At 47.9% G+C, this 18,791-nt stretch overlaps 1 long non-coding RNA gene across 5 annotated transcripts in view; it reads right to left on the minus strand.

Moving 5' to 3' along the window:
* The window catches only part of LOC118543135 (uncharacterized), a 140,923-nt gene that overhangs the window by 12,158 nt on the left and 109,974 nt on the right, over positions 1 to 18,791 (minus strand). The window contains exons 1-2 of one of the 5 annotated variants that reach the window (XR_013441384.1): positions 5,676 to 5,895; positions 4,942 to 5,084 (exon numbers count right to left, since the gene is read on the minus strand). The exons of 2 other annotated variants lie outside the window; for them this stretch is intronic. This is a non-coding gene — a long non-coding RNA (uncharacterized LOC118543135). Of the gene's footprint in view, positions 1 to 1,658; positions 1,782 to 4,941; positions 5,085 to 5,675; positions 5,896 to 8,824; positions 8,939 to 18,791 lie in introns of those variants that run through there. 2 more of the 5 variants (XR_013441387.1, XR_004920929.2) reach the window with 2 other exon arrangements.

An 18,791-nucleotide genomic window follows, 5' to 3' on the forward strand; every position in this document is an offset into this window, starting at 1 on the left:
ATGAGATGTGGAACCTGGGAGGGTAAGGGGATTTTTTTCCCCATTAAGTCTTCACTGTGTTCTCTGTAATACCCAATCCCTCACGGTTTCAGAGCCCCCTCAAGCATTTTTTAGTAAATGTATTCATTAGTCTTCAACACCAGTGGAGCCTGATTTGTGTTCCTTTGCGTTCACCCCCTGCTGAGAAAGATCTTGCAGCTGGGGGAGCAGGAAGGCTTTGCTCATTGTGTGTGGGTGGGGATCTCTCACCTACCTGCTCATGGGCAGGTGTCTCATCTCCTTTCTAGACTGTGAGCGCTTTGAATGCAAGGACCTTTGCTTCAACCTTCTGTCTCTTTTGTACATAGCAGAGACTTACATATAAGTAACCTCTAGATCCCTTGGAAAATTCTAGAAATTGGTCACTTATGAATCAATCTAAACCTTTTTTTTTTTTTTTTGCACTTAATTATGTTTTCAATCTGTACCAGCTCTTGGGGGCACGGAAGTTCTAATTCTTGCATTCCCCACTTGTCCTAAGCAGGCTGAAGCTGCTTGACCGTCTAAACCCTTCTGGATTTCTGATCAGTAGCAGTGTTGAAAGAGAAAGGCAAACAGGCAGCTTGCTTTCCCCTTGCACTGCAGATGGGAGGAGCGGGGGGGGGGGGGGGGGGGGAGGGAGGGGCAGGAAAGGGGGCCACCCTAAGAGATCAGCGGGGTCCTGGGCCCTGCCTCATTAGCATATGCCTTCCCAGAGCAACAGCTTTGATGATCTGAGTGTAGTCCCCAGTTTGGAAATCTGTTGGGAAATGAGATGGGTACCAAGAAGAGAGACCTGGGGGGTGAGGGCAGTGGGGTAGGATGACAACGCCATCTTCCCACACTGGCCTCCTCCCTCGGAGGCACCCTGGTGATGAGGCCTCCGGGTGCCCCGCTTCCTGCTGCTGCCCCACGCTCTGGGGGACAATGGACTTGACAGCAAAGCAAAGGCCTGGAAACCGGCACAGGAGAGAAAGGCCAGACCCAGCATCTGAGTGTGTTTTCTTTTCGGTAGATGCTGCAAAAATGAGCAGTAATGACTTGCAGTAACCTCTCAGCGCCAGGATTCCACAAACGCCCTTCCCAAGGAGGGGCTGGGGGGGCGGACGGCGGGGAGGGTGCAGGGGGGGGGGGAGGTGGTGCCGGGGCTGCAGCCTGGGGCCGAGCCACTGGACAGCACAGGACAGTTTTTATAGCTCTGTTGGGCCTGACAGTTCTCCAACATAGACAAGCTAGGGGACGGATGGTTTTAAGATCCATTTGTGTACCATTAAATCAAACTGCCTCTCTTTCTAAGGGTTTCTGAATTTCGAACTTGTTAAGCCATCACAGGAAAAAAAAAAAAACAACCCAGAAAAATAAATGCAGTTAGAACATAAAGTTTTCCTTGTGCCAATGTCCTCATATCCTCCCCCTGAAAATGACTCCCCTGGGTACTCATCCTCCACCAAAACATTGTGTTGTCTTGTAAAATAAAAATAAAGCCGGCAGAGCAAGGAGATATAGCAGAAAAAAGTGAAATGTGGCATTCCTTTGACACTGGCCAGTCCATAGCCACGGGACGCAGCACCGTGTCCCACTGAGAACCTGGGTCAACGATGCTCTGAAGTCACTTTAACGAAAGCACCTATGGTACTCACCCCTGTCCAAAAATGTTTTCATTAAGATTCAGCGAGAGTGATGTGCTGGGTCAGCAAATACGACCGTGAAACCAGGACCTGGATGCAAAACACACTTTCTCCCGTTTGTTTTCAGTGTTTGCATCATGGCATTGACGTTGGTCCTGGCATCCGTCTGCAGCCCAAAAGCCTGCAACCCAGTCCAGCTGCAGAAGCTGCGTGCGTGCGGAGGTGGTTTGCAGACAGCCCCACAGCGGCAGGGAAGCATCCTCTGTCTACCACTTCCTGCCCAGCCCAGCTGCACCAGGGATGCTGAGGGCAAAGGAGTGGCAGCCCCCCCTCCCCCCCCCCCCCCGCCAACGCAGGGCTGGAGTTCCAGCTAATGAGAGCCGGGACACAGGCAAGATGAAGCCAGTTCTTGTGAGTGATGTGGAGAAATCCACTGTGCTTCGAACAGATCCCTGGATTCTGGGCTTCATCTCATTTAAGAAAGATATCTGTGTGTATTGTTCAAAGTAAATAAAATCATGAGATGAGAAAGAGGAAAGAGAAATAGTCATGGCTTAATTCTCTGAAGAGAGGAGCTCCAGGGGTCTGGAAAGGGCTTAATTTGGCCTTGATCAGCAGACAGAGTAGTCCCCTGTCTGCGGAGGTACTGGGCAGCCGCACAGAACCGGGAGCTGGTGTAGTGGCCGTGCCCTTGAAACTAGCCGCTCTGTGTGGCCAGGGATTTGTCCCCACAGCGGGCAGTTGGTAAGTAGACGGATCCATATCCACGTAACATGCGCTCCCTCTGTCCCGAGACAAGCCTCTCGGTCTCAGCATAAGGCATCGTGTTTTCCACATCCCAGAGTTGGGCCTCTTGTCCTAATGACCCCACACCAGCCCACCCCGTGGAGTTAGAGACCTCACAATCTCCTACCGATGGCATGAGAAGAATTAGGGACCGTGGAAGGCGGAGAAAGGCCAGGACACAACCTTGGGTCAGAGGGCTGGGAATCCTCCCATGGGATTCAGCCCCTCGACATCTGCGTCTTTGGGGGTCAATGCACCAGTGGTACGCCCGTGATTAAACAGACGGGGCCGGGGGGACCCACATGCGACAGCCACACACGTCTCTGCCAATCTCCTTCTCGAACAGCTCTGAGCTCCTTTCCAACCACAAAACGGCTGGAGCCAGTCTGAGTGCTGTTTACTCATCCTCTACTAAGTTGGTGAGCAGCAACAGGCAGGAAAGTGGGCAAAACCCAGCAAGAGTCTTGGAATGAAGCACAAACCGCCGGAACAAATGGATGCCTAGGGCTTATCAAGCAGCGGGTGGATCCGAATGTGCTCTGGAGTAGGCTCAAGGGCTCCCGGTTGGCAGAAAGGCTCAGGAAGGATGCCTTCTCCCCGTGGAGGGTGGACAAGCTCCAGGAGTGTGCAGAGGTCCCCGATGCACGAAGTGAGGTCTGAATGTCTCCAGGAGCTTAGGGCAGAGGGAAAGGGAGGCTCTCACAGGGAACCCCTCGGCCAGGCCCAGGGCCTGGGAGGAAGGCGTCCAGGGGGCTCTCACTTCCCACGTCACTTCCCAACATGGAACTGGGCCATCCACCAACAAACGTGGGAATGCAGGGTGGGGCTGGGCACCCACAGGACGCCGGGAGCCGCAACACCGCCAAAGGAGGCCAAGGGTCAGGAGAGAAGTACCGTGAAAGGTGACACTTACTCAACAGGTTACTTAACACTGAAGCAAACCGGGAGAAAGGTTAGTTTATATCCGAAGCTGTTCTATGCAACTCATTCACTCCCTCCCTCATTCTCCTATTGGTTCCCCCAGACATTTCAACAAGTTCCCTATCTGTGCACCTCCGCACGGATAGGACCCCTGAGGAGACAAAAGGAGGGAAACACCCTTGGTCACTTTACTTCTAGGCTGTGGCTTCCCGTCACTGAAAAGTACTTTTTGTTGCCTGATGAGCATAAACGTTGACACGGACATTCAGAAAATGGTCCTCTTGCAGTGAAGTAAGAAATTCGATCTTATTGGAAGATGCTCCCCTCTGACACCCATGCTCCGAGGGCCTCATCCAGAGCTGGCCCTGCGTCAGCTGCAGAATTCTTGCTGACCTCGGCATTTCCTTTGTCTCTTCTAGTCTTCAGGTCCTGACAAGTGTATGAATTTTCCCGAAATTTTCATGTAACACAAAAGAAACGTTTGTGCCGTGGAACTTTGTGGGGGGGTTGGTTTCTTGCCTGGGGCTTGTGACCGGTCACTTGTATTCATCTGCTGAGCTGTGCTGGAAAAAGGGCTGGGGACACCTGCTACTATCACATGGCTGGAGGAGGTCATGGGTGAGGTAGGGGAATGCCCCGGGGCTGAACTCAGGGGACCTGGGTGTCAGCACCTGTCCTGCCACCCCCTGGCTCTTGGTGTCTCATTCTCACTGCTGTGGGAAAAAAAGCAGGGAAAAGGGATGGGTTCAGACTAGGGTCTCTCAGCCGTGGCACTATCGATGTCTTGGGACAGATCATTCTTTGCTGTGGGGGCTCTCCTGCGTATTGTAGGATGTCTGGCAGCATCCCGGGTCTCCACCCAGTAGATGTCAGTAGCACTCCCTCCAGCTGCAACAATCAAATGTATCTGCAGTTATCGATAAAGGGGAGGATTATCCCCAGTCGAAAACCATGGGTATAGACTAGTGTTGTCTAAGCCAGAAGCCAGACGTGAGCACGGAGCATGTGAAAGGTGGCTAGTTCCAACTGAGATGCACTCTAAGTAGATAACGTACACTGGAATTCAAACATTTTAATGGAAAACAGAAAAGAATGTAAACTATCCCATGAATATTTTATATTGATATATTTTTGTATTTTATATTGATTCCATGTTGCAGTGGTAGTATTTTTAATACACTGAGTTACAGAGGATAAAAATTTTAAGCGTGGGGGCGCCTGGGTGGCTCAGTCGGTTAAGCATCTGCCTTCGGCTCAGGTCATGATCTCAGGGTCCTGGGATCGAGCCCCACGTGGGACTCCCTGCTCAGTGGGGAGTCTGCTTCTCCTTCTCCCTCCCCTCCCTGCTTGGGCTCTCTCTCTCTCTCTCTCAAATAAATAAATAAAATCTTTTTGAAAAATTATAAGCATGAATTTTACCTTTTTTTCCTTTTTTTTTTTTACTTTTTATAATGTGGCTACTAAAAAAAAATTGAAAATAATGGCTCCCTCTGTGGGGCATTGGATTTCTATTGTTCAGCGCAAGTCTAGACACTGCTGGCCAAGGCCCTCCCTGATCAGCAGCCCAAATTCCCTGCGAATGACTTACTACGCAGGAGCAAAGCAATCATTTTCCAGCGCAATCTGCTGTTGTGACGGGCCAGACGGTTGAGGCATGACAGGGGATGGACACAGAAGCCTGTCAGAGCATCTCCGATGCTTGGCCTGAGGTGCCTTTGAGTCTCTCTCCTCCTTGATAAACGAAGCAAAATCTGCAGTGTCAGCATTTAGAGGCAACGCCCTGCTTCATCCCACAAAGGAAGCAGCCCCAACTGTCAACATCCTGCTCTGGTCTGCTGATGGATGCAACAGACCCTGAACACCCACGCAGAAACCCAGGCAAGCCTGCCTCCCCTTGGTAATTTTCCGCTTCCACCAACCCATAGTGGAGCCTGGGGCCCGCATGCTCTCTCTGTAACCGGGAGAGCTGGGTCCTAAAGGACATGGTGGAGAGCTTATTGGATAAGCCACCTCTCTTAATTCCCACAGTAGTGATGTTAGCTGGACGTTAGGATGTCTCCATTATATTTACACGGGGCCAATAGGAATTTTGCTCCAGAAATTAAGGCCATAAGAAATGTTAATTTCTTCATTTCTATTAAAGCAAATGAATTCAACCCTAGCTTTTTGTTACTCTCACTTCCCATCCCGGTTCTTGCAATTGTTCAAGAGGCAGAGATGGTTCCAGGGTCACAAGCAAAGAAGAACATTCGAGGTGGGGCCCCCTAATTTTCTGTCCCCCTCGTAATCCCTGACATGTCATTGCGATGGCCCACTGGGTACCTTGAGGAGTCTGCATGCTGCCTATAGGGAGCCAAGCAGCCATTCCCTTCCCAGGTTTGGCCACCTTCCTGAAAGCTGGACTGTGACAAACCAGGACTCAAATTCTTGGGGCTCCTTCTAGAATCCCCAACCCACCAACGCTTTCTTAGCCCCTGGAAAGCACTCTCGTTCTCCTCTCGCTGAAAAACAAAACAGAAACAGAACAAAGACTGCCAGCCTCCATTCCCTCCACCCCCGCCCCACACCCTGCACACACACCCCATCTTCTGGACACTAGCTAGCATTTTCTGCGAAATGACTTTAAGCTTTCAAAACAAACCCCAGAGGGTGGGTTTGGATTCAGGAAAACTCTACTGTCAGTCCTGCACCACAAACCTCCCAGCAAGATAAGGACCTCAAAGATCTGAACTTTTGGGAATGGAGGCCTTAAGAAAAAGGCAACAGACACAATGCAATTAAAATCTATAAATTATGCCGTTTCCACAAGTGGAGAAAGCGAGGTTCAGCAGGGTCAAGTGACTTGCTCCATATCACATTTCTGGTAAGTGTCAGAGGAGGGACTCAAACCCAGGACCCCTGACTCCACCTAAATACATCATGTCCTGCCCTCCCTCTTCCCTCTTCCAAGCTTTACCCCCAGAGCACCAGGGAGCATGGAAGGAGACCTGCCAGCTCTTTGTAATCATATGCCGATGACCCTAAGGAGGGGCAGCTGGACCTCCAGGCCCCCATCTCTATTCCTAGAAGCACTGTCCTCTAAGGACATTCTTACGATTATGTGGTTACCACACTCCAGCCGACCAAGTTAGAACGCACTTCCCTTACTTCCTTGAGCATAGCTGGGATTCTCTGGAACACTTAAACAAGACTGTTAAGAGCTGATGGGGCACCCGGCTGGCTCAGTCGGTGGAGCACACAATCCTTGATCTCAGGGTCGTGAGTTCAATCCCCATGTTGGGCATAGAGTTTACTTAAAATAAATAAGTAAATAAAGACAGACTTTAGGGGAAAAAAAAAGATTTTACTTAAAATAAATAAATCAAGGCAGACTTAAAAAAAAAGTTGTTAACACATAACTAATTAGATCGTCTGATTTACAAAATGTTTCCCCCAGCTCTCTAGAGAAATGGTTAAAAAAAAAAAAAAGCAGTCAATGAAACCCATAGGTGCTTCAAGGATTCTACAAATATGTGATTCCAATTGCAGTTTTGTTTTGTTTTGTTTTAATTGGGTCATCGTGGATGGAAGGGTTCATTAGAAAAGCCAGTTTAGAGGAAGTATGGAAATGCAGGACTTTATTATCTTATGCAGTGATTATCAGCCACGGTAACTGAATGGCTGACCAAAGTTCTCTATCATAAAATTATAGAATCAATCTTAAAATTGGAAAGGATGTTTGCCATGTGAGTAGGCCCAACTCGTGGGTTGTGCAGGAATATTCACTTGGATATCTGCCTCTCTGGGCTGTGAAGTCTATTAAGGCAACAAAAACAGAGAGTGGTGGCTTATGTCCCCACAAGGGACCAGACTCACAGACCCTATAAATGGGTTCAGCAAAGGTTTCTATTGAATTTTAAGGAAGAAATGTACTACTTTACTCAATACTCTTGCAAAATGCTACACCAATAAAAAGAACTGAGGATCTACCTATAAAAAACGTAGCTTAAAATATGAGAGAATATGCAATACAAGCAAATAAAAATCAAGCACACTGTCACTCCTTACAACACCAGGTGCCTGTTAAAAATTATATCAATAAAAATTGAGTTTCACAAACCACAAAGGTTGAATGAAAAAAGCCAGACAAAAGAGTGCGTATTGAACAGCCCTATGTATATAAAGTTAAAAATGGGCAAAACTAGCTGTGGACCACAGTCAGGAGGTGCCCCAAAAAATTAAAAATGGAATTATCACATGACCCAACAATTCCAGTTTGGGGTGTGTATCCAAAAGATTGAAAGCAGGGTCTCGAAGTGGTACTTTACACTCATGCTTATGGCAGCACCATTCACAATACTCAAAAGATGGCAGCTACCCAAGTGTTCATCCATGGGTGAGTGATAAATAAAATGTGGTCTATGCGTACCATGCAATATTATTCAGCCTTAAAAAGGAAGGAAGCTCTGACCCAGGCTATAACATGGGTGAACCTTGAGGACATTACGCTGAGTGACATAAGCCACTCACCAAAGAACAAATACTGTATGATTCCACTCATACAAAGGTCCTAGAGTGGTCAAAAGTAGAGAGCAGAAAGTCAAAGGGCAGCTGCCAGGAGCTCGGGGCCGGGGGGCGGGGGGCGGACAGGGAGCAGGGAATGGGGCGTTAGTGCAGAATTTCAGTTTTGCAGGATGAAGACAGTTCTGGAGATGGGTGGTGGTGATGGTGACACAGCCATGTAAAATAAAAGTAGGGAATGCCACCAACCAGTACAGTTAAACATGGTTAAGATGATAAGTTTTATGTTTTGTGCATTTTACCACAATTAACAGTATTTTTTTTAAAGAGGAAAAAAACCAGGAAAAAATACACCATGGTGTGAGATGCGGTCTCATGCTGGAAAAAGGGGCACAGGACGGGCTCCCGGGTGAGGTCGTGCTCTGTTTCTTGTTCCAAGTGCTGGTCATATGAGTGTTTTCAATTTGTGAACTTTTAGCAAATTACACATCTAGGCTTTTGGAACTTTTCTTAATTTTTTTAAGCTTGTTACACTTAAACGTTAAAAGAATTTATATTAACAAAAATAAAAACCCAATTATACAAGAAAGGCCACAAAAAATGCCAAGATAGTCTAAAGTCTGTAATAACATAGGATAGACTGACTATGAGCTTTTGCTCACATTTTGTTCAATCATAGCTTCTGGCGCTCCCAAGTTTATGAAGCAACTTCTATTTTTGTTTTCATTGTCACTTCTGTTAATGGCCAAGACCACCAGATGAAAATCAGATTTTTTTTTTTTTAACTTTCTTTCAGGAGTCCCTACCCCCAAAGGCTGCTCGGCAAAATCCAGGCTTAGTCAGGCAGTCAGAATGAGAAATGATGAGGGTGTGTGGGGAGCTCATGGTGTGAGCTTTGTAGGGATTAGGTAAATCACAGGTGCACCCTCACCTGAACCAGCCAGCAGCTTACTCATTAATCAGGTGCTTACCAGGCGGGCGCTCCAAGTTCCCCTCTTGGTCTGGCAGGCTAGTGGCTTTGGATTGGTTCCCAGTTTGGGGCTCTCCTGCCAGGTCCCCTTTTCCACTCCAGCCAAAACTTCTCCCTGCAGGTATCCAGACCATAAACCCCAGGGTTCTGTCAGATTCTATCCACCACTGGATTCCCCAGGCAGAGTTGACTTCTCAGGTTTCTCCTCCCTGGTTTGTGTGTGTGTGTGTGTGTGTGTGTGTGTGTGTGTGTGTGTGTTTTCACACTTTCTCCAACGTCTGCTCCCCCACACTGTTCTCACAGCTCAGGTTGTGATCTGAACTGGTTTCTCCATAAGAGGGCCCAAATCTCCACTCTCTGCTTCCTCGTCTTTCTCCCAAAGCTTTTATTTGTACTTCTATCCCAAATTCCTTCACTTACCAAAACGTAAGTCCAGATAAGGCATAGAGGGCTCACAGAAGCCAATTCTACGTTTCATTTCCTTTCGGGCCTTTTAATCCAGTCTTTTAAAAAATAATAATATTGATGTTTTACAATATGCTAAGCACCAAACTCTTGAAATAATGCTCATGACATCTGCATTTAGCAAGGAGGATGCTGAGGCTCAGAGAAGTTATTGGCTTCTGATCCTACAAAGTGGATCAACAAAGCCAAGACGCAAGCTTGCCTGGGTTTGGCATGCGACTCTATTATATCAGGTGTACTTGGAGCCTCGCCTACATTCTCATGAGTTGAGGTCCTACTGTTGAGTGCTTCTGCCATTTGGAACTTGCTGGCTTCCTCCAACTACTGTTAGAACATTAACAGGGAATCATGGAAGGTCAGGGATTTAAAGACCTCTCAGAGGTCTTTTGTGTTAAACATCATCTCTAAGCCCAGGGCCCTCCATTGACCTTTGATTTTACCCAAATAAAACCAGAGAGCAGATGTGTGCACCTCAGCAGGAACCAGGCTTTGGGGAAACACTTCTCCAGAGTTGGCACTGGCCTCGTAGAAGATGTTCTGAAAGCGGAAAGTGAGTAACTTCAGAACGAGGCAGAGAAACATCTCTCCAGCCACACCACACCATCTTTAAGTTCGGGGATGGGGGGCATCGGGGGTGGGGCGCTGGCAATAAAACAAACCAAATCTTGAGATAGAATAGAATAACATGAAGTTATCTCAAACCCAGTTCTGTTCCCCAGAGGGAGCCAGCAGTAAGAGCTTTACCCTTTACATGCCAGGCGCTTCCGGCTCGGGAGCAGGACCGGCTGCCTCTGTCAGGCCTGCATCGGATCGCACGAGGCCCTTTAGAAAGCTACTGCCTACGTCTGGGGCCGAGTCAGCACCATCGGGCACCCAGAGACAAATAAGGCCAAAATTTCAGGTCAGTTCTTTCAAATGAGAGGACACTTTCTTTATTTTTATGTTTCAGAATTTGCTCCAGATTTTCAGAAGGGAGGGAAAAAAAAAAACTCCATTCTTTGTTTCCTAATGACAGACAACAATTTAAAGACCTCGGTGCAACTGGAGAGCCAAATAAAATTTAAAAAAAGAATTTTAAGTGCTTCTTTTCCATTTCTGCAGGGAGTGAAAATGGTCTAACTGCTTACACGTTACATGAAAACCCAGCCTGGGGGCGCCTGGGTGGCTCAGTCCGTCAAGCACCTGCCTTCGGCTCAGGTCATGATCCCAGGGTCCTGAGATCGAGCCCCGCACGCACGGGGCTCCCGGCTCAGCAGGGAGTCTGCTTCTTCCTCTGCCTCTCCCCCGGCTTGTGCTCTCTGTGTCTCTCTCACGCAAATGAATAAATAAAATCTTTAAAAAAAGAAAAAGAAAGAAAACCCAGCCCGTTAACTCACAACTCCATCCTACCTTCTCCACTTTCTGGTCTCCTCACCCCTGGACAGGGCAGGAGGGAGCCGGGGTTTGCCCCCAGTAGCCAGCTGCGATTCCCCAGGACTCAGTGCATCGTCTCTGTGACCACCCGCCCCAGTTTAAGAAAAGCTGGAGAAGACCAGGGCCGCACTCTCTTTCACACTGTCCCCACCCCCCTCCCCCGAAGCTCCGCTGTAGAAAACATTCTAAACTTGTGAACACTAACTTTTGCACTGCTTCCTGCCAAGCAGCAAAGTCCTAGCGCGATGCTTCACTTGGGCCAGATTTGGGCCTATTGGAAGGAAATAGCGAGTTCCTCTTTTAGCTGCTTTCCATCACTTCTGGAGACAAGCTTCCCAGCTACCAAAACAAAATGTTTCCCAGTTTTTCCTCCCACACCTATGAACTTTGTTCCTTGGTGAAGTCCCGGATTCCCCTCGAAACAGAACTGGACTACGTCCAACCAATTTCTTCAGGTTCTTCAAACATTAACTCAACAGATGTGCTTCCAAGAGGTTTGTGTGTCCTCCCTCCCTTTCCTTCTGGGTTTCGAGTTGGTTCTGGAGGCTCCACCAGGGACGTCTGAGGGGTGCGTCAGCAGCATTCAGCCCGCCCTCACCAGGAGGGCAGGAGAAGGAAGCCCCTTGGTGCGCACAGCTGACGGGCACTGTGCTTGCTTCTCTGGACATGGAGGGAGCTGGTGGAAAGGACGGGCGATCCCTTCCTCAGCTGCTAGGTGAGGTCGGTCCTAGGAACACTCCAGAACTGGAAGAGCCCAGTTATTCTACCCCTGGCAGTGAAACGTTGGAGCATTTCGCTCACAGCCAGACATACCGAACCTGCCTGACTTTTGACATTGCCCACCTCCCCCCACCCCGGCCAAGAGCAAAGGTTCTTTGAGCTGTCTGCAGGGAAAGAGCCAGCTTCCTTGGAAGGAGACTAGCTGGGGACCCTCCATGAAGGCCTGGGGCGTCTGTTCACAACCGAGCCTGAAATCTTAGAGGCAGGAGCCGTTAGGGGGCGGCATGTGCTAATCCTAACTCGCAGAAACTCCTTTCCGCAATTACAGGGTGCCTCAAAGAACACCAGCACCTGGGTTCCAGAGTCAGCAGAAAAACAAGTTAGAAAGACGCGAGGGGAGGGGCGGGGCGGGGTGGGAGACAGAGCAACATCCCTCTGAGCCCAAAGCCGTGGCAGTGAAACACCGCTCTTGAAAGAGCCAGGCTGCATGTCCTGGCACATGCTGGGCATATAAAACTACAGAGATCCAGGCTTCTGAGAGAAGCCGACACCTCCTGCCCCATCAGACCGCATTGGACGGGCTCCCTGGCCTCTGGGCAGAGAAGCCAGGGTGAGTGCCCAGAGCTGAGAACAGAGCAGGGTGTGGGGGGCGCGGGCGAGATGCCCCTTGTCACTTGGCTCTTCAGCCTTCTGGAATGAGAGGACAAAGGAGCTCCTTGACGCCGGCAGACACTCGGGGGCACGGCTGGGTTTTACAAGGAAGGATGCAATCCGATCTCTCCAATCGGGGTAGATCATCTTTGCCTGTCTATGAGGTGACCCAGTTCTGCGACCAGTGCTTGGCTCTGAACTGACGTGTATCACGCTCCCAGCTCACCAACCGCGGGCCTTGCCAGAGAGGTAAGAACGTGGCATCCTTCCACAAGACAAATGCGAGCTGGCACCTGGGCGGACGCCTCCTGTAAGAACAGCTCTACATCTCAAAGGGCTCCCAGCAGCAAAGATTGGCCTTTGTCCCTCCTCCCACAGCACACCTTTCTGATTCACCAAGGGTCCCACCCAAAGGGAGAGCTCGGGCCTGCTGGAAAGAAAGAACCTAGAGCTGTGGGCCTGGCCTGTGTCCAGGACACCAGAGGCAGAGAGCCCGAGGGGGCTTGTGCAGTCTTACTCATTTCTTCCCACGAGCTCTTCAGGACAGCCCCGATTCGGGATGCCATGGGATTTGGAGACCTTGGAATGACCGTGCCCCCCAAAGGCAGGCAGATTCGAGTGGCAAGCTGAAAGTGACAGGTGACCGAATTCCCAGCACCGAGCTCTCACTACGTGCACAGGCCCCAGGGTCCTCACTCCCTTCTCCTCCGATCATCCATCCATCCCCCACCACGCCCTCCCCTGACCCCAGACTCCTTTTATTTCCTCTCCTCCCTGAGATACAGCCCCCCTGGCCTCAGAACACAGCAGGCGTGGCCCTCACTAGTCCCACTGTGCCTGACATTTCCCTATGGAGAGATTACTGTTGATGGAGCATCAGTCACAAACAGCTCGTTCTCAAATCCTGCCCACCGAAAGCCAGGCTTAGGACAAGAGCAGGCAGGGTAGTGAGACTGATGGTGCTGGGACCTCTGAGCACCTCCAATTCTGCATGCTTGGCCACTGGTGCCAAGGGCCTTCCTCCTCCTCCCTCATTCAATCCAGTGGTTTCAAGTGAAAAAGACGAGGGAGCCTCTACACAAGGGACATGCTAATTATAGAAGTAACACTCACAATCTAGAATAGAATGCACTTGGAACTGAATGGGGAACTTCACATTGCTGGGAGGGCTTCCAATTTCCAACAGTGTCGGGCTAGGTATTCAGACTCACTTTCCCACTAAAAACAACGTCAAGAGCTGGACAAAATGGAAAAGAACTCCAAACCTTTCTGTTTTATTTCTTCAACACGGAGAAGTAGAATATTGGCCGTTGGTGCAGGGAATGATGACGGTCAACCATTCCTCTCTGATCATATCAGCATCAGAAACAAACTTACTGGTGCTGTAATTCAAACATTAAACCGGCTTTGCAGTTTTCACAAAATTGCTTTTACAGATTATCAAAAAAAACTATTAAGCCAGACAAAAATTATGTTGTTTGAATATTGGTGTGATTCATTTGTTTGTTTAAGACTAAGTCCACCAACCAAAAGAAGACAGCGCTGTTCTAATCCTTCAGGGGCTCCTCTTGTCTGCCTCGCTGCTATACCGTTTCCATACAGAGACCACTATAGAAACCACTTGCCCTTATTTGCAACGAACGGAAGAAACCATTCAACTCTGCTCCAACCCCCATCCCATGTCTGTATTAAACTATTATTAGATATTCTCTTGACTTTAAATGTTACATTTTTAGTCCCACTCACCAATAAGGCCTTATTCTAGACTGCTTGTCTAGATTTGGAGCATGTTCTTCAGCTCCCCAAGCCTGTTTCCTCATCTCTAAAATAGTAGTAATCATAGTAAGTACCTCATACTGTTGTAGGGATTAAATAAGATAACGCAGATAAATAATCGGGCACCCTATACCCAGCCAATTCGTGTTCCTTGTTACTATTGTTATTAGTATGAGTATTAACCAGAAAAGATTATCGCCATCATCTTGTTCAACCAAACATCCAATGTCTGAACCTCTTCTGAAACATTCCACCAAGCACTCGAACTTTTCCAATGAGAGGGAATACTTCTGCATGAAGCAGTCCAGTCCATCTTTAGACACCCTTGACGGATCCAAAGTTCCTTCCTCATATGTTGAAAATGAAGTCCAGGGCACCTGGGTGGCTCACTTGATTGAGTATCTGTCTTTGGCTTGGATCATGGTCTCGGGGTCCTGGGATCGACCTGTGTCAAGCTCCCTGCCCAATGGGGAGTCTGCTTCTTCCTCTCCTTCTGCCCTTCCCCCTCTTCATGTTCTCTCTCTCTCTCTCTCAACTAAATAGTCTTAAAAAAAAAAAAAAAGAGGGGCACCTGGGTGGCTCAGTCATTAAGCGTCTGCCTTCGGCTCAGGTCATGATCCCAGGGTCTTGGGTTCGAGCCCCACATCGGGCTCCCTGCTCCACGGGAGGCCTGCTTCTCCCTCTCTCACTCCCCCTGCTTGTGTTCCCTCTCTTGCTGTGTCTCTCACTGTCAAATAAATAATAAAATAAAATCTTAAAAAAAATAAAAAAGAAAAGAAAAGAAAATGAAGGCCAACTAACTCTAGGGACTTAGGCCAACTCCAGGGACTTAGTCTTCGTTGGAGCCAAAGTCTAATCTCTCTTCCTCAATATTTGAATATGGTTATCACATCTTTTTTTCACCTCCCTATCCATCCCTAGCTCTTTCAACCTTTCTGGCACAGTGTGGTCTCAAGTCCCTCACCGTCCCAGTTGCTCTTGGCAAACGTGGATGGTGGCTGTTTCCCTTGTAAGTGTGATGCCTGACCAGCGCAGCTCCCTCCAGACCCTGAGCTTCTCTGATGCAACCTCACCCCCACTGAGCATTTGTGGGGGAGGGGTCACACCTACTGGCAGCTCCTTCTTACTCTACTCTTGGCTGAAACCCTTTTAAGTCTTCTTCACTGCTCCAGCCACATCTCCCCATCCTGGTCTTGGGCCATTCATTTTCTCACAAGCGAAAAAAGGGACATATTTTCTTCTTAGATTCAGCCCATCTTCAAGGCTTCCAAGACATGTTCAGGTCCCGTTGAGAAGCCAACGAACATGGCAGAGTGACCTTCATGACTTCATATGGGTGACGTATGATGAAAGTGTTGGACAAGATGCAGCTGGGGAGCCCTCTCTTCTTGGGGGGATATGCAGCTCTGATATTGTGAACCCTCCCCATCAGTTATCTCCCCCAGGCCATCCTGCTCCACTGTCTTCTGTCTCTGAACCATCTTCTGCCCATTTTAGGCCTCCTAAGTGAGTGGTAAGGAGGACATCAAAAGCCTTTGGGACAAGGGGGAAGGAAACAGTCACAGGAGGAAGGAAGAAAAAGAAGAAAAAACTGAAGCACAAAAGTGTAGTTGAACAACAACAACGGCAAAAAAGAGTGAGCAAAACAGGGACAATAAAGAAGGAAAAAACAAATTAAGACAAATAATTGGCTAAGTTAAAAAGAGAAGAGGGAGAAAATGTTGGAGGAAGTAGAAATAGGCTAACAAAGAATTTAAGTGCAGCCACTATGGAAAATAATATGAAGCTTCCTTAAAAAATTAAAAATAGAACTAACATATGACCCAGCAATCCTACTTCTGGGTATATACCCAAAGGAAATAAATTAGGTTCATGAAGAGTTATCTGCATTCCCATGATTTATTCACAATAGGCAAGACTGGGACACAACTTAAGTGTCCTTTGGCAGATGAATGGATAAAGAAAAGGTGATACATACGGGTGATGAAATATGATCTGGCCTTTAAGAAGAAGGGGATCCAGGGGTGCCTGGGTGACTCAGTAGGTTAAGTGTCTGCCTTCAGCTCAGGTCATGATCTCAGGATCCTGGGATGGAGCCCTGCATCAGGCTCCCTGCTCAGCGGGGAGCCTGCTTCTACCTCTCCCTCTGCCCCTCTACCCCATTCATGCTCTCTCTCTCAAATAAATAAAATCTTAAAAACACATACACACACAAACAAAAAGGAGATCCTGCCTTTTGCGACAACTTGGATGGACCTGGAAGACACTGTGCTACATGAAGTAAGCCAGACATAGAAGTAGACATACTATATGATTTCATTTATATGTCAGAATGTAAAATAGTCAAATTCATAGGAGCAGAGAGTAGAACAGTGGTTGCTAGGAGCAGAGGGAAGGCAGAAAGGGGTGATGTTAGTCAAAGGGTTTCAGTTATGCGAGATGAGTAAGTTCCAGAGATAAGTTCTAGAGATCTAATGCACAGCATGGTGACTATAGTTAACAGTACTTGGAAGTTGCAAAGAGGAGAGGTCTAAAATGAAATCTTTGCACTACACGCTCACTCACACACACACAATTGTAACTACATAGAGGTGGTAGATGTGTTCATTAGCTTGATTGCGGTGATCTTTTCATAGTATATACATATATCAAAACATCAAGTTGAATACCTTAAATATTCACACTTTTTATATGTCAAAGATATCCCCGTAAAGCTGTTTAAAAAAAGAATTTTAAAAATGACAAGCAGAAAGCACAGTGTAACAAGACCAGCAAGATGGAGACGAGGAAAGGCAGCAGAAAAGGCAGAACACGATGCTAGTAATAGGGTCGCTGAAGCGGCCACGGCTGCCAGACGGAGACGTCCTCCAGGCCGGCCCTCCTGCCCCGTGATGGGAACTGAGCACCCGCTTTCCATGCATGCTACCAGCGTGGCTGATGGTGACCCCCTTCAGACAGACGCAAGAGCTTCCCCGCCACGACACATTTTGATCTAAACACACGGGTTGCGCAGCAGGACTTTTGCACTTCCCGAAGGTCTTTGGGCATAAGAAAGAGACACATCAGTCTTTGCTGAAAACAATCTCCTGGGAAGGAGGGCCTGAAGTGAAAATCAGCCTCAAAAACAAACCTTGATCCTACTACATTGTGAAACTCAGCCCAAGCCCTGCAACTCGTCTTGTTTGAGGCTCTCCAAACATTTGTGGAATGCAGCTTTTCGCTAGTGGCTTACTGAATGGACAGGTTCGCCTCGGAAGCAGAGCTCCGCACGTTTTGTGAACCAGCCCCAACCATCGGGGGCGGATCTTAGCCACACGCCACATTCAGTGGCCAGAAATGCGCTCAGGCCTACCTGCCTGCCGCCTTGTGCGGGCATTACATGTCTGTCTGGATCAGTTTCTTCCTCTGGAAAACAGAAATGAATGGGGGAGGATAACGCTAACGCATTTATTCCCATGAGATTTTGGGTGCTCTGTGAGAGAGCGAGGCCGTTTGCTTATACACGCACCACTCGTTAGGTCATACCCCCCGAAGTTTGATACGCTTGCTAGATCTGCCCCACAGATCTGTAAAACCAACCAAAATAAGAGAGTATTACAGAGCACCAAATGTTCAGAAGACATTTCTTTAGAGCAATACTTCCGCAATATTTTTGTGTGCAACCTAGAGCCAAAAACCACGTTTTACATCTTTGTCCAGAACAGATGCACACACATGCACGTGCCGCTGAAACAAACATTTTATTTCACTGACTATACGGGGACAGAGGCTCTGGCATTTTCCACTCTGTTTCATTGTTTATTTTTTTTTAAAGGGTTTTATTTATTTGACAGAGAGAGACAGAGAGAGAGGGAACACAAAGCAGGGGGAGTGGGCGAAGGAGAAGCAGGCTTCCTGCTGAGCAGAGAGCCCAATGCGGGGCTCCATCCCAGGACCCTGGGATCATGACCTGAGCCGAAGGCAGACGCTTAATGACTGAGCCACCTGGGCGCCCCTGTTTCATTGTCTAAATACTGGACATAACTTACTCACACGTGACAATTCACAGCTCAAAAAACATTGGCTAGGGGGTTTCCAAATAGAGATAACAGACTGAACATACATGTGGATCACCCCTCCCTTTGGAGATCCTATTAAAATGGCAATAAAGGAACAAAAGGGCATGAACCCACAACGACAAAGAGCACAAAGAGGGATATCAGCAAGTAGGAGACTTAAACAAGTTTTTAGAAGATCGATCATCAGGTTTTCATCACAGTGAATGGCAGAAAAACCCACACAGGTACAGTGGACATTTTGGTTGCCTACCAATAGCACTTGCCTTATTGTTCCTTCTAAAAGGATTCAGATTTTATTTAAAATCCCCATGTTCTACTGCAAAGCCATGTTGTCAGAGAAGACCAACCTCATCTTCAGTTCCGGGGCATAGACCTCGATGAGTGTAGGGCGATTATATTAATTTTATTCCTCTTGTCGAGTGATTTCTTTTGGAAGGGGCATAACACCTAATTTGGGGCGTGGGGCCATGAAGGAAAGTCTGCCAAGGAAAGGGACTGATTCTGGGACATATTCCACAGTTTACAACAGAGTCAGAGGAAGAAATAGTCCGGATTTCTGACTCTATAAACATTGTTGCCATATTTTTCCTACAAAGGGAATTACCGATGTACGCCAGCAGAATTTTGGGGGGGGGGTGTTTAAATCCTGGGTTCCTGATGATGTAATTCATCAGAGACACCTTATTTCAGGACTTCTTATTATGCAAGATAATAAATCCACTCATAGTATGAGCCACTTTTAATTGGGCTTTGTTAAGTATCAGCAAAGCATCCCAACTAACACCCCATGGCACATCACTGTAAAATTCTATAACACTAGGGACAAACTGAGGAGATTTGAACTTCCAAGGAGGGGAAAGCCAGGTAATATACAAAGAAATAAGA

Source organism: Halichoerus grypus, chromosome 9, assembly GCF_964656455.1.
Source record: "Halichoerus grypus chromosome 9, mHalGry1.hap1.1, whole genome shotgun sequence".
Classification (NCBI taxonomy): Eukaryota; Metazoa; Chordata; class Mammalia; order Carnivora; family Phocidae; genus Halichoerus; species Halichoerus grypus.